This window comes from Peromyscus californicus, unplaced genomic scaffold (genome assembly GCF_007827085.1).
Source record: "Peromyscus californicus insignis strain IS unplaced genomic scaffold, ASM782708v3 Scaffold_12__1_contigs__length_115047231, whole genome shotgun sequence".
Classification (NCBI taxonomy): Eukaryota; Metazoa; Chordata; class Mammalia; order Rodentia; family Cricetidae; genus Peromyscus; species Peromyscus californicus.
Window position 1 is genome coordinate 24,746,853 of NW_026294413.1, and position 12,931 is coordinate 24,759,783.

General features: G+C 40.1%; 1 protein-coding gene across 9 annotated transcripts in view; it reads left to right on the top strand.

Moving 5' to 3' along the window:
* The window catches only part of Klf12 (KLF transcription factor 12), a 650,091-nt gene that overhangs the window by 377,137 nt on the left and 260,023 nt on the right, over window positions 1–12,931 (top strand). The window lies entirely within an intron of this gene.

A 12,931-nucleotide genomic window follows, 5' to 3' on the forward strand; every position in this document is an offset into this window, starting at 1 on the left:
GTAATACTGAGGTTCCTATCCAGCTTTTAAATTGTACTTTGGGGGGAGTTACTGTGCAGAGTATAATATATCCTTTTAAATTCTCTTAAGTGCAATTTCAAATTAAGTTTGCAAGAGAGGATCTTTTTAAGTTAATGAGCTTTGCTTTCAGATATTGAGATTTACAGTGAAACAGAGCAGACAGTTGCTGTGTTCTGTACACTCACCTGCCCCTCTTGCCTCCTGTCCTCCTTGGTGACATATGCACACTGTAGGCTGCGTTTGTTAGAGCTGATGACCCTGGATTAGCACATCATCAGCGTACCAAGACTAGTTTGTGTCAGGTGCCATTCTTCATGTACATTTCAAGGGATTTACGAGTTTTGACACAGGCTGCCCTCAAGTCCCCTGTGTCCTTCCTATTATCCACTCCTTCCTTGTTAACCCCTGGTGACCAATGATGGCCTTACCATCTCCATGGTTTAGTTTTTTGCAACAAGTTATACCATCATCATCACTCATTGTGCAGTCCTCTCAGAGTGCCCCCATCCATCCATCCATCCATCCATCCATCCATCTATCTATCTATCTATCTATCTATCTATCTATCTATCTATATCTATCACCTATCCATCCATATGTCTATATGTGTGTATATGTGTATATATGTATGTATGTATCTATCTGTCATCTATCTATCTATCTATCTATCTATCTATCTATCTATCTATCATCAATCTATCATCTATCTACCTATCAATCTAGTGTGTGTGTGTGTGTGTGTGTGTGTGTGTGTGTGTGTGTGTACACATGCACATGCCAGTGTCAGAAGAAAACTTACTGGTGTTAGTTCTCTTCTTCCACCATGTGGATTCTGGGGATAGAACTCAAATTGTTAGGCTTGGTGACAAATGCCCTCATCCTTTCAGCCATCTCACTAACCTACTTGATATCTTTGTAGTGTAGAATGGTATTCTTCTGGCTGGAAGTGTCACAGTCTGTCTACATGCATACTGTAGGCAGTCTTGTTTGCTGTCCAGTTCTGGTTTTGGCAGTTATGGACAACATACTGCAAATGTTATGTAGGTAATTATGAAGAGTGTGATAGCAGAATCCAGTTACCATATTGTTTAGTGTTGTATGAAGCAGCCAAGCTATCTTCCAAAGTGCATTCATTCCCACCTGTAGTGAATCAAAATAACTTTGCTACTTGTTTGCATGACGTGGTGTTTGTCGGTGTGATGGCTCTAGATTTTGACCAGTCTCCTAAGTATGTCTTATTATTTTAATTTTTATTTCTCTAACAATGTGAGATGGTAAGCGTTTTTCACATGCTCACTTGCTGTATGTGTCATCTCGAGTAAGGTGTCTGTTCAGGTTTTTTGCCCTTAAATACCTTTGACAAAATTTCCTTTTATTAAACCTGAACACTTACCTTATAAAACATGCCAATCTCAGTGTACAAGTGTGTGGAATCCCCTATGCCTTGGTCTCTGTGGGTCTTTTAACTGTGTAATGTCTGCAAATTGATCAATGACATTTTGGTTTTCCTGCCTGGGTAGGAGAGGGAGAGGACCCTGGTTCCCAAAAATGTCTCCACTCTGTGTGCTTCTCATCATTTTAATTCAGGGGCGGGCTTTACCTTGTGACCTTGCTTTTCTGCTGAATCCAAGAAGGGGAATTGACTTTTCAGTCTTATTCCCTCCTCGTTGTTGTTAGGAACTGTGGAGACCTCTAAGCTTCATGCATTCTGGACAGGAAACTGGAAATCTCATAGGATATTTTTAGTTCTTCCAAAAATGGTCATTGGTGAGAACCTAGTTTTTTTTCTCAGTAGCTCTCTAGGAATTTTCTCATATAGAGTTTTCAATACATAATCTGAGAATTTAGCTTAATGATTGAAGGCCCAGGGTAATGAAAAATTTATACAAAAGCAGAAACTCTAACTGTAATCATTAACAGAAAGTGTCATTTAAAAAATCTGACAGGTGTCAATCATATATAAATATATAATATACCAATATATATAATTTTCCAGAGAAGAATGGCAAAGATTGATTTTCCATAATAATGAAATGTGTAAAATTCAGTTGCTGACTGCTGTGCAGTAGAGAGTCTACTTGAAGTCCAGCAGATTCAGTGCAATGGGTATAAGCATAATGCAGACCATAAGCTCCTGGATCTTTCCCTGAAGGGGTTTTGGGCTTGTCTTCCCTACATTTTAATAGTAACCTGTGTATTTGCCAGGAAGAGTTTGTGCCATTGCTCATTCTCCTGCCCAAGGAACAGAAGTGACTCCCCTACACTTTCTGGGTGTCAACCTGGATGGGAAATTGGAAATTGGATTTCTAATCTGTTAATTTATTTTTCCTTTTTTTAAAAAATGCTGCTTGACTGCTGTGGGATGTTCTGTATGGCAAATGTGTTGCTCTGATTGGTCAATAAATAAAACACTGATTGGCCATTGGCTAGGCAGGAAGTATAGGCGGGACAAGAAGGAAAATAAAGCTGGGAAGTGGAAGGCAGAGAGAGAGGGAGGGGGAGGGGGAGGGGGAGGGGGAGGGGGAGGGGGAGGGGGAGGGGGAGGGGGAGGGGGAGGGGGAGGGGGAGGGGGAGGGGGAGGGGGAGGGGGAGGGGGAGGGAGGGAGGGAGGGAGGGAGGGAGAGAGAGAGAGAGAGAGACACTGCCAGCCGCCATGATGAGAAACAGCATGTGAAGGTGCTGGTAAGCCACGAGCCACGTGGCAAGGTATAGATTTGTGGAAATGGATTAATTTAAGCTGTAAGAATAGTTAGCAAGAAGCCTGCCACGGCCATACAGTTTGTAAGCAATATAAGTCTCTGTGTTTACTTGGTCGGGTCTGAGTGGCTGTGGGACTGGCGGGTGAGAGAGATTTGTCCTGACTGTGGGCCAGGCAGGAAAACTCTAGCTAGACTTGACTCTTTTTGTACATCAACTTTTAAACCAACACACATTTCTTTTAATTACTGAGATAATAAATATAATTTGCATAAACAACAAAAAATGAAGTGAGAAAATATGTCCAAACAAAACTATCGGTCCACATTCTGTCTGCTCCGCTGCGTATGTCGTTTACCATGTCCGCTCTGTTTCTCCTTTCCTCCTCTTCCATTGAAGCATTGCTGTGGGAATTATGGGAACATGGTGAAATCTTCTTTTATCAAATGAAGACTTTCCAAGGTTTCTTTATGACCTGTACTTTGCCCGGCATTGGTGACTGCTCTTGTCCAATCTTTGTCACTTAAATTAGTTAAGGTGTACACACAATTGAACAATTCTCTGACCCGGAGTTCTTACCATGGGGTGGAGAAAACAAATGATAGCAGGACCCAGTTGTCCCATACAGATCAAAGCTGATCACCAGTGTTTGGACCAGCTGTCATGAGTCAGCATTGCTAATCCCAGGTGGGTTAGCAAGAGAAGGATTGAAAGGCTGTTGTCTGGAGACATGCTTCATGATGACTTGCATAAAGGAAAATTCATGAAGCAGAGCAAGATTTTGCCTGTTTTATTTCGATTTTTAATTTAAAAATATGAAGGGGATATGGAGTTCAGGACCAGTAAGTGTCTTGTGAGCCACACCAAGGGATGTCCAGTTGGAGATAGTGGAGGAAGTTGTAACTGAAGACAGTAAGTTCAGTGCTGGGGTGCCACCAGCAAATGAGCTGGCCTGTGTGTTTTCCAGTGGATGACTGTCATGTAGGGGTGACTGACTGGTGTGCTAAGGATGTTAGTATCCCTGGTCCCTTAGGATCAGTGTCACCCTTCCACTTTTATGACACGTAGATCTTTTCATTTCCCTCTATTCTCTCCGCCTCTCAATTCTCAGAAGCACTGGGTGGTGTCTAGAACAAGATCATGATGAGGGACCAGCAGTTTTGCCCCCCAAACATAGAATACAGTGTATATATGTAATTAAAAGTTTTAAAATACATAATAAAAAATCATGTTTATATTTCCTAGTAGACATAAAAGTTATTAATAATAGAAAATAATCAAGATATTTCAGCATGTAATTAATTTAGCATTAAAGGCATTTGTAATTCATTCTTATGTTAGTCAGAGTCCAGTGTGCATTTTGCATATAAAACATACTTCCAGTTTGACAAGAGTATTTCCTATCATTGATGGTTGTGTTCCATTTCCACCTCTGCTTTAACTATATAATTTCCAAACTTCTTGTTCAGAGAGGCCATACAGAACACTTGAAGGATGCATGGGCTTTGACCAACAGAAGGTGTTTCTAATTGAATCATTTCAATATAAGCAGGCTTATATTTCAGTTCTTACTGTGAAATCTTTCATATAGAAGCTGGCCTTAGTTTTGAAGAAACACAAAGTATGAAAGTGTTGTGTGCGGTTCTGAGATAGAGGCCAGGATGAGAACCGTCTTGGCTGGTTCTGGGTTGTGAGTGTAATTGCTTCATTGTTTTGGGTAACTGAAGTTACTTCCTTTGGAATATTCTTGTTTGTTTGGCTTTTTTTTCTGAGGCTGACTTAAGAATTCTCATTGGCCATGTCTAAGGCTAGGAATAGAGCTCTCCCCTAGTTACCTTTACTAGTCCTGAATCCTTAAAGGATCCTTCTATTTCCCATGGCTTGAACTAATGAGCACATTCACAGCCCCATTCTGGAATCTTTGCACTGGCTTCATGGGAATACTTGGATATGCAGTAAGGGTAGAGGGAGATGCTATAAACTAAAGCAGATGCATTTTGAAGTTGGCTATAAATATTTTTCATATCAAGCATTATTGTTTATTAATATTGAGGTACCATTTGTACTTTTTATTGGAGAATATAAACCAATATAACATTAAGATTTGGGACTGAAGAAGTACAACAGTTAACAGTACTTACTACTCTTGCAGAGGACTGAGTTCAGTTTCCAGTCTCCATACCTGGTGGCTCACAACAGCCTGTAACTTCAGCTCCATGGTATCCTATGACCTCTTCTAGCCTCTAGGCAACCACACACACATGCACAGACACACGCACACACAAAGAAATACATGCATACAGGCATGCACACCTAGATAATTGAAAAAAAATGTTTTAAAAGAATGCACACAAAGAGTCTCTCTCTTCTTTTTCAAAGCACCTGAAAGTTAAAATGTGTCATTTTTGAGGTTGATACTGAAGAGATAAGGTGAAAATAGAGACTCAACTATATCACTAATATAGGTTCTTTGTGTTTACATCCTTGCTAGCCTTTTGTTGTTACTAAATTATTTTTATTCTTCACAAATAGAGAGAATTTTGTAGCTGCAAGATTTTTACTATGCTCTTCCCACCTAAGAGAAATGAACTTATTACCTTGGATATATAGGACAGTACTTCTCAGCCTATGGGTCGCAACCCCTTTGGCGTCACATACAGATATTTACATTATGATTCATAGTAGTAGAAAAATTACAGTTAGGAAGTAGCAACAAAATAATTTTATGGTTGAAGGTCACCACAACATGGGGACCTGTATTAAAGGGTCACAGCTTTAGAAAGGTTGAGAACCACAGAATGGAATAATGAATTGATCTTATCTTTTTATTTACATTTTTTCATTGTTTCAATGATTATTGACAGAGAACTTACTGAGTGTTTGATACTTTTAAAGCCTATTTCATTTTAAAGGAAATATGTTGTGACTCCAAACACAAACCCATGCTTTCCTATTACTTCGATTCTGAATCTCATGTATGATCAGTGAAAGCACCTATCAGGTACGGATGCTGTGGTGGTGTAGAATAGTCGCAGCCCTGGAGACAGAAGCATTTTTAACATTTAAGCTGAGCAAAATGATAGGAAATGGGGAGGACAAGTTATTACAAGCACCTGCTACAGGGTGGGGTGACGACTCTGCAGAGTGAGATTGGCGCCATCTCCATTCTGTGTATGCGTGTGGTGTCTTTGTCTTTGCCTTGATGCTCCCAGCTCCATATGTAGGTGGATCAGGGGTCTGTTGATGGCTTTCAGAGAAGTGTGTGTGCTTATATGTGGCAACATTAGGAAGATCTCTCTCTCTCTCTCTCTCTCTCTCTCTCTCTCTCTCTCTCTCTGTTAACATATACAGTTAACAGTGATAAAACAGATATCCTTTCACTGTTAAACTGTCTATCATTTCCAGAGTCTTGGGGGAGTCATATAACCTCTCTGAAGATTCAAAATAATTTTCTCTTCTAAAATGGATATAGTGAAAGAAGTTATTTGGGGATTAAAAGACTAGAACAACACTACAGAAAATTTCCTCTGTTTTGCTTATTGGTATATCTTATGCAGCTGAGCTTGTGCCTGGCACTCATTGTTTTGAGTGAGTCAACAGGAATACATGAAAGATGTAGTGAATCTAAAACAGATGAAACAGTACCTGGTACATACTGGGGAATAAATGCTCTGCTTTTGATTAGGAAGTACTCTCACTATATTGTGGTTGTGTTGCAAATGACCTCTCTAATTATCCATGTATGGGTTATCTCCACTACATTGGCCTCTTTGCCTGCACTTGTGATTCCCAGTTCTGATTCTTAGGATGATACCCATTGTACCCAAGAAAGAGACTTAGAACGTGAGCCCCATTACGCTGGTATCTTTGTGACTCTTACCTCCTCCTGTTTCCTATATCTGAACTCTTCTTGGACTAGTCCCAAAGCACTTGCCTTCCCAGTCCTGTTCCTTGAATGAATCTTGCTTTTGACCTACTTTCTAGGACCCAGCTCATTTTCTATCATCTTTCTTAATACCAAGGCCATTCATTAGTGCTTCCTACCACCTTGACATTTGGACTCATATACTGGACATCTATCTGGAATACTGATACCCGTGCAGGAACATTGTTTTCCCTATATAGACTCTGGCTGGTGGTGACTTGATCCTTCTCTTGCCTTGTATTTTCTTAGTCTCTATTGATTCCTTGTCTCTAGTCTCTGATTCACCCCTTTATTTCTCATAGGTGTTCTATGATTTATTAATAGAGCAGAAAGGGGATGAGATGATTAAAGCAGAATGGATGCCCTCACTGCATCCTTACGATAAGGTCTGCTCAATCTCTATAGCATGTGAGGAACAGAAATGTCTTCCTGTGAGATTTGTATTAAGGCTGAAATGGACAGTGCTTCTTGGAAGCTCAGACACGGTTTTAACCACCTTCTGCATAATGGACCGAAGGCATGTCCTTGCTGTGTGGACAGCCACGTGTGTCCTAGTGATGGGTTTACATCCTGAGATGTGTGTTGTGAGATGGTTTTATCATGTGTGAATATTATAGTTTGTACACTTGTCCAAACAAAGATGGCTACAGCCTCACTAAGTGAGGACCTACATTGTGCTGCACATGTGGTCTGCAAGATGCTGTGTAGTCTGTGACATTATTGAGACCCTTGACAATTAAATTTAAGACTCCAGCTCAAGTTGGATTGGTTGCTTTTTAAAAAAGCATTCATTTGCAACTCAAATAAGAACTTCTGTTTTTCACAGCTGGTTTAGCGACTGTTACTTATAGGAAACACTTCTGAATAGTTGTGTAAACTGTATATTGTGGGGCTAAACTCTTCACTAATGCAGGCTGCAGACAGGTCCTCACAGTAGTTGTGCAGCAGACATGTAGTTGAGGTAGTCTTTAGGAGAGAAACCATTCTGCATGCTTCATTATGTAATTTGTGTGGAGGCATTTTGTTTTTGAGTTGGAAGACAGGTTTTTCAGAGTAATGTACTCATAGGTCATAGAACTCACCATTAGGTTTTAAATTAAGGGTTCCCATACAGAGCTCATAGTTCTGTAAGTGAAATATAGTTGTGTAAATGAAATGTAATCATAAGCCAGGCATGTTGGCATACACTTGTAATTCCAAAACTTGGGAGGGCTAAAGCATAAAGATTGCAAGTTCTAGGCCAGCCTTAGCTGTATAGCAATGATCTGTCTCAATCAAAACAAAAAGAACAACACACACACACACACACACACACACACACACACACACACACACACACACATACACGTGTGTTCATGTTCATTAATATGACAGCTTTCTCAATACTGCAAAGGAATAAAATATGGAAAGCTGGGCTAGAAGCTAAAAGGGAAAAGTGTCAGTTTAAAATGTTTATTCTGTGTCCCTTCAGGTATGTTGGGTATCAGTATGTCCTCTACAAAACTGAGTTACCAATGAGGATATGGGAGCATCATCAAATACACACTTACTGTTAATCTTAGCAATTATAACTGAAATATAATTCCAGTGAGCATATGTCCTGTGTATAAGATACATAATACGATATTACCCTATCACCTAAATGCATTCTGTATTGTGAAAATAGAGAGCAAGCCACCAAGAATGTATTTAAAAAGCATTGCAGATGGGATTACACAGTGTTCCCAGATGCTGAAGCCAGGTTGGGACCAACTGGCTAAATGAAGTCTGAGGCATTTGCAGATCGAGACATAATCTCAGTGAGCTAAAAATATGTTTGAACAATTTCACAGCAAGAAGTGTGAACCAGCTTTCCAACAAGGAGCTGGTTCGACTTAATATTCCCTAAAATACTGATGCTGCCAGTCAACAAAGTTTCACTCTAGTCCCATGACTAAGTCAGCTGAGCCTCAGGAGAAATGGGGATGGAGACTTTAAAGCCACTTTCATTGGACCTTCAATAAGATGCTCATATTTTTTTTTTACATTTGTGAATAGATTGCATGTATTGATAAGGGAGATATACAGGCAGGGAAGTACATAAGTGGGTGGTTACACAGAGTGTCATTGAGAAGGCCTAAGTTGGGGTTACTCACTGGGTTTACAGTACTGTGCCAATGACTAACTGTGGGACCTCAGGAGTTTCTAATTCCTTGTTTCTCTGATATCTCAGCCTTAGATAGTGGTAGCATCGTTCTCTCATATCAGTGTGGACAATAAATGAGCATCCTTATGCACAGCTCTTAGCACAGTATCTGGTCTCCAGGAAAGATGAACTAGAAGGCATTTCTCAGAGTGATGAGAAAATGCTTGTTTCATTGCACTGTGTGATGTGTTATATAGTAATAGCTGATTGAAATTGTTACCTATGCACAAGCACTATTCTAACCCAGTAGGTGTGAGAATCCTTTACCCAGAAAGAGAAGGAGGACCTGGTGGAGTCTCTTGAGTTTGTGCAAAGGTTTTGGAATCATTGTCTACCTATTAGTTGAATCAACATATCTATAGTAAGATTTAGGAAAGCAAATTCTGTTGTGATTTTTTTTTATTTTATATTTTTGATAATGTAGTAGAAGTCAGACAAGAACGGAGAGGTCACCTCCTCTGAGCTCTTCTTTTATGCAGAAGCTCAAGTTCCTTGTAATCTGATTCTATTACTTTAACTGATGGCTGAGGTACCCAGTGGATGGTACTGCGAGCCGTCTAGGATGCTTGCCTTGGAAACCTGTAAGAATTTGCTACAAAGGTATGGCAGCAGTCTGGTGCGGTGCATCCTAAACTGCTCATCAGTCCCTGACATCACTGTTCAACATGATATGGATACAAGATTGAGGTCTCTTCACCCACAGCCATACATATCTTGAAGAAGATATATATGTTTAATCAAATATGTCCTGTATTTTCAGAGAACAAAACAAGTATCATTAGGACCTCTCTGTTTCAGAAGTGCAATCTGATATAGAAATTAAATAGTCCAGTACTGATTGGCCAGGCCTTTATTAGTCCAGTTGACACACAGCCAGGAGGAGAGGGAAAAGCCTGCATTGTGGGTTAAGAGGGCAGGCTGTGGAAGCTGACCCAGGGAGCCACCTCCATTACATGGATGTCTGAATCACTGTCACTGAAGATCAGTCTTTCTTGCTGCACCTTAATTCTGAGTATTTTGAGGTGTTTAGACCAGTCACCTCTGTACTCATATGACTTCTGACCAAGAAAACTGTCATGTGTTAGAGTACTAATCAGTCTTACTTGGAGTGTGGAAATATCCAAAGTAACATTCTCATTAAGTTCACTTGGATTCCTATAATAGTCAGCTAACAAATTTTGTGGTACTTTTTGCATTAATTGATAAAATTTACTCATAAGAAACAAGATATATATATGCCCTATGTATGATTATATCTTAATATATGAATAGTATGAATTATTCTGAGGAACTTATAATATCAAAATGTTGATTACAATGTAAGTACATGGATAGCACCAGGACACCGTGATTGGTGGTGGTACCATTTTATTTACCTCCTGGGAATCAGTGGAGTTATTGATTCCGTAGCAAATATATTTTTGCTGATATCATAGCCAGCCATGTTTGACAGCAACTTCAAACTGTCAGAAATGATTACCTATTTAAAATCTACAGTCAACTAACATCCCATGTTTCTGATCTTATGCACTGAATAAATCTACCAATATTTTCGAAGGGCAATATTGCCAGAGCTTTCTGGTTACTCTGTGCTGCATCCCCTCCCCCAGCACCTTCCTGATGGTTCAACAGGCTGGGGCCCTCAGTGCTTCCGAGTCTGTTAAGTGGGGTGGGAATCCTGGGTGCAGAGATTACCATGCTTCAAGTGTGTGTGCTGCAATGTATCTGCACTAATTATCAATTACTGCGCTAACTGAAAGATCTTAGCCGAGGAGGCTGTGCTACCCAGCTGTGCCCATGGCTGTTTATGGTGTCTCTCATGGTTGTAGCTGCGCATGGTCCTGGAAAAGCAAAGTGGGGTTATTCCCAAGGAAAACAACTTCATTAAAATAATAATAATAATAATAAAAACTGTGGGGCTTTTTCACTTACATGAAGCTAAAGTGTACATTTTGACTTGAATATTTGTAGGATTTCAAGACCAGCAATGAAAAGAATAAATAAACATTGTGAAAATACAGAGATTTAAATGTGCTAAATGGACCATGGACCCAGGACCCAGGCAGGTTCTCATGACTTACTAGCTCATAACTTCAAAACGCTGGCTAGCTTGCATTTTCTAAACTCAGGACTTTATCCCAGCTAGTGGAGAGAGTGGGGACAGTGGTTAGAGTATACCCGCTGTATATTGGTCCAGAGCACTAAAAGGGGCATAAGCCCCTACTCAGATTCTAACAATTCATTAAACCTCCCTTTCCGGCACTTTCCTGTCCTCTCTCCAGCATGGGCCAGGCTTCTCTTATAAGGCTTCCTCTATCCTTCTCCTCTGGGCAAGACCTGCTCCAGGGTAGGAAGCAGTGTCAGCTCATCCTTCAAACTGCCTCCCAACCAAGCCGCCTTGGGAGGCTTTGCTCGGGGAGATTCCCAGAGCTGCTGGGAGAAGCTGAGGGGTCGTGGAGAGCTTCCTAGCTGCACCAAGGCATCCCCCAGAGGAGCGGGTAGCACTGCAAACGGGGCAGCAAGGGACACCTCTGAGAATGAGGCCTCATGTGTCAACAACCTCAGGCCTGGAAGGAAAGATTTTAAGTCTGGAAGAAGTTAATTGAGTTCACCAGCAATGCTGGGCAACATTGTAGCTGCTTCTGTGAGGATCTGCTAGGATGAGAAAGACCCCACAAATAGGGACAATGTTGTGCATTTCCAAGAGAAAAATATGACAGGAAATTGGAATAGTCTAGGGGATGTGTACTTTTTCAAAGCTTCTGACGACTGAGAATTAGTGTTTTTTCTTCTTGTTTTCTGAGAGAAAACATTTGTGATGAGAGGACCTAAGTTGTGCTTCTTAGAGTGTTCTCATAGAGAGTCAAGGACTGGGAAGTTGGGAGCGCTTCACTGTACTGTGCCTCGTTGGTAGAATTTGCTAATAAAATATCCAACTGCGAGTTGTTGGGATGGGGTTTTTAGTGAACTGTTTTCATGAAAACCAGCTGCCTGAAAAGTGAAAACATCAAACTCTGGAAATGATACTAACCTTTGTCACCCTGTAGGCAAATATTTAGCAACTGTTTTATATATATAAGCACACACAGAGATTTGGTATAATAGCCGACTAACAAATTTTGTGGTACATTTTTCATTAATTGATAAAATTCACCCATAAGAAACAAGTTATACACGTATGTGAGAGTATGTTTTTATACTTGTATATGAAACATTTATACATGTATGTGTATAATGCTTTTTATTACACACATACACGTACATCTATATATACCCACTCGGTAAGATCTCTTAGTGTCTGTCATGCCTTCTCTGTAAGGCCATTGAGCACATTGACTATGCTGAAACCTCATGTTCAGCCATGTCAGCTTCTGAGATTAGGCAGCATGGCAAGTTGAAGTTGACATATTGGAAATGTGTTTTATAGTAAGTCTAATTTGGGCCCCTCATGTGTGACTTTCTGATTGTCTTTGTAGATGGCTGATTCAGAAAATGTCTAAAGCAGAGAGAACTAGTGAAATCTCAACTTGATTTCATCTTCTCAACAACACTCGAAATCTGTTGAGGCAGTTTCAATGTGGCTTTCCTTTCAGAGGCAGTAAACTGTGCAAAACACATATGAGAATGATCACAAAATGCTGCTTATCGATGACTTTTAGCTGCTCACTTTAAATTCAAACTTGTGTTGGTTGTTTTAAGATAATTCCGTGGAGGCTGATCTATAGGAATTTTCATTTTCTCAGAATTGGCATCGTACAAAAATAATTAAACAAATCTAGGTTTGTATTACTTTGTCTTTAGATTATTTAGACTTCAAGAGTCTAAAGAATGTCTGTACACAATACAGCCTAGAGAACTAAGGGTGAGAGAAAGAACCTTGCCATGTATTTCCTCCCACTATTGAGAAGGTACGATAAATTTTCCAGCCTCATATAAATTAATGTAATGTTTCCATGCTGCAGTTTATTACAGCCTGACCTCCAACCCAGAGGTCAGAGAGTCACATTGATTCAGTCAACTTCCCAGTCATTATTTCAAATGAAAGTTCAGATAGGGGGACAATTGGTTATGCTGCTATTCTCATTCAATTATGCTCCGTTCTT